This window comes from Nannospalax galili, unplaced genomic scaffold, assembly GCF_000622305.1.
Source record: "Nannospalax galili isolate Female #2095 unplaced genomic scaffold, S.galili_v1.0 scaffold86, whole genome shotgun sequence".
In the NCBI taxonomy this organism is placed as follows: domain Eukaryota; kingdom Metazoa; phylum Chordata; class Mammalia; order Rodentia; family Spalacidae; genus Nannospalax; species Nannospalax galili.
Genome location: NW_008354174.1, coordinates 255,761 through 259,563, shown reverse-complemented (window position 1 = coordinate 259,563; position 3,803 = coordinate 255,761).

Here is a 3,803-nt window from a genome sequence, read left to right as displayed (position 1 = left end):
CTAGTCACAGTCGGTTACTTTCTGAGCTCCTTGGCATCTGAGCATGGATATAAAGTCATCAGGTAGATTTCAATGGTGATATTTTTCACATCTACTAATTAACATGAAGCAAATTTTTACACTTCTTCCTCAAATATAACTAATTTTTAATTGATTTTTTTGTGTTTGTATTTCATATAGAACATCCCAAACAATGTTATTCATTTATATACCCAAATCCCAAATAGTACCCTCCCATAGCCCCTTCTCCCCCACTGGAGCCCATATGCTCTGTCATCCCTGTTACTGTCCAATGTGTTGTCCATGCCCCCAGCCATTCCCAAGTGCTTGTCTGTCTGCTGAATCTGTTGTTAACTGCCTGCTGCTAGATGAAGAAGAGCTGATCTTCCTAAAACAAGGGACTCTAGATAGGTTGACTAGACCTCAGTGGACAGACTTACACTGGGGAATAGCTGGGGACACTGACAACACAGTGGGCCTTAACAGGAATGACAGAGTATATGGGCTCCAGCAGCAGGGGCTATGGGAGGGTGCCAGTGGGGACGGGGGTATAAAGATGATCAAGATTATTTGAGATGTTCTGTATGAAATGCTTCATATATTCAGCCTTCCGGAAGCAATTTATTCACTTCCTTATAAATTGCTTTATTCTGTGACTTAACTGTTTGTATCCTGAATTCTGTATTATGTTTCAAATTTGCTTTGTAAGTACATTAAAACCATCTCTTAAAATTAAAAATATTACTTATTATTTTTATTTTATGTGTGTGAGTGTATTGGCTGCATGTAGATAGGCGCACCCATGTAATGCAATGCCCGAGGAGGTCAGAAAAGGGTGTCAGATCCCCTGGAACTGCAGTTACAGACAGTTGTTAGCCACCACGTGGGTACTGGGAGCTGAACCCAGGTTCTCTGCAAGAGCAGCCAGTGCACTTAATTGTAGAGCCAACTCTCCATCTTTTGGTTTTCTATACTCTTTCAGAGAACCAATCCCTTCCTTTACCTCCTCACTGCCAAGGGTTGGCCTTCTTCCCTGGCCCCAGGTAACTCAGCAGAACACTAAGATCAGTTGAAGCTAAGGCTTCTGTTCTCTGTTCATCCCTCTTCATGCAAACCACTCTCATTCCTCTTCTCCAAGGGGGATACTAAAAGACAAAATATCTATGATCCAGTGGAAGCTTTTACACCTGTGGACTATCAGGGTTGGAGTTGATTAAATGAAGGGATGGCTCTGGTTTGGTGTGTTCCAGAAGTCAAAGCTTGTTGTAGTCCTACAAGCCAACCAACCTCCTTCTCTCAGAAGTTTAGAAACAATGTGTAGTAGTACGTGCATGTAATCTCAGCACTCTGGGGTAGAGGATCAGGAGTTCAAGGTCATCCTTGGCTCCACAGCAAGTCCCAAGCCAGTCTGGGGCCTACATGAGACCTTGTCTCAAAAAAATCAAAAACATTCTTCATCATCATCTCCCCCTCTGGAACTAGGGCCAGAACACTCTGCTCCTGGTTTGGAACACCCTGACAAATGTACCTCTCACCACTCATCAAAGGAGCTTCTTTGGGGGCTGGAGAGACGGCTCAGCAATTAAGAGCACTGGGCTGCTCTTACAGAGGACCCATATTCGCTTCTTAGCTCCCATATGGTGGCTTACAATTGTCCATAACTTCAGTTCCAGGGGATCTGACACCTTCTGACCTCCATGAGCATTGCATGATACAGGTGTACTTACATACACACAGGCAATACATTCATACACATAAATAAAATAAAAATAATAAAATATGCTTAAAAAGAAACTTCTTTTTGCAACAGATGGAGACTGTTACAAAGTTCTGCAGCTGGTCAGAATACAGAGAATAAGTGGCTGAGATGTGTAGCAGTGACACAGCTACGACGCAACCTCTACACCTAAGGCTCAAGGAACATCAAAGAAGAGAGGGCAGAAAGATTGTAAGAGCCAGAGGCACAAGACGCTTGCCGCTAGTTAGTGAATTCTAGATGTGATGGGGAAGCTGCATTCATGAAATCTCCACAGTATAGCAGTCTAACAAGATCTGCACAATGACAAAACCAGTTAACATGCCACGGTAGATGGGTGAAATGTCACAGGGCCCCACTGCAAGATGAAGAGCTACAGGCAACCAATGGATGCCAAGGGAAGACAAATCAGTTTTCTCCAGGGGCTAGCTCCCTGAGAGGTTGTCTAGGCCCAAATGGACAACCCTAAACACAGGTATATAAGAGCACCACTAACTGGACTCAGTGCATTATGTCTGTATGTGTTTATAAATGTATTTGTGTATGTATATAACAATAATAAAGCAGTGGACAAGGAATTGTGAGGGATTGGGGGCTTGGGAGGAGTTGGAGAAGTACTAGGAGAGGCAGAAAATGTACATACAATATTCATTTATGAAACTCTCAAAAAATTTAGAAAATAAAAATCTCAAAAACATAAGCTTGTGTTGAAGAGTAAGTTTGGATGCACAGAGAAGACCTTTGGGGAGGAAAGCACAAAAGAGAATAACACCCACCATTACCCCAAACATTTTTTAGGAAATAAGAAAAAATAAGGTTATAAAGGTATCATCAATTTATGGTAAAGAATCATGTAGTCACAGGAATGACAACAGAAAAGTACAGGGGCAAAGGGTGGTATCTATTTAGGCTTTTAAATTGTTGGAACCCCAGTTTGGGGTACCCAACGTCCATAGGAGGCCACTCCCCAATAACTCAGTCCTCAGACCAGAAGATGCAACAAGCATGAGGATTTATTACATTTTGCAAAATGGACCCCTGCCTCACTCGGAGGGCAGAAGCCCAGAGTCCAGTTCACAGGCTTCTTTTAAAGACAAAGACCACAAACTAGAGAGAAAGCGGCAGTAACGTCACAAGCGGCGGCTATGTGCCAAGCACAGGTGGGGGGATTTCTGGGATGATTTCCAGCTTTGGGCAAAGAACATGAAAAAGGTCAGCTCAGCTTGTTCTTAGCATTCAGAATTATTTTTTTATTTTTACTTCCTTGTACAGTTTTTTGGCCTGAAGGACTTATTTCCTTGTCTTTAGCCTAGGGGGACTGAATTAGGGTCCTTCACATTCATTAGGCAGCTGGTTAAATTAATCCAACTAGTGCAAAAGGTATGTTCTTTTCTCCACTTTGAAAAATTGTTCCTGCAACTAAATGTGCTCAACAAATGGCCTGAATGTTTAAGAGCAACAGAAATCATGAGTTTCCAAATCACAGATTTGGGCAGTGGAAAAAGCACAGGTTTCTCAGCATAGAAAAAACATTTTTTTTAGGGTTGTACAGAGACTTTCTTTCTTTAGGAAAAGTAGATCTAGGCCCCTTCTATTCTGTAATATTACTTCTGAGAGGGAGGTGCTGTGAGGTTAAAGCTGGCAAGGGATAAATCTATTGAGGCAGAGCAATTCTATTAACAGAACACTATAGTAACATCACAATTCTATAGTAAGGCCACAAATTAATTATAAGGTTACACCTGTATGATTACAAAGTAATATAAAAAGTTTTTTTTTTTTTTTAAGGCAGTTCTATGAGAAATGAGGGAGTCTCTTAAGCAGTAAGTGCCCGAGTTAGAAGAACATGTTTTTGTGAGGCTTTCAAGAATGGCCATCTGGTTAATCTCAAACCAGATCAGCCTTGATGTCTGAAGAACAGCTTTGCCAGGAATCAGGTCTTGCTATTTCTTGGGGTGGGGGCCTACGGTTTTTTATAGATTTTTTTTTTTTAATAAAGAGGGAAAATGAGCCAAAACAATCCCTTAGGGAACCATGCCTGCCTTAG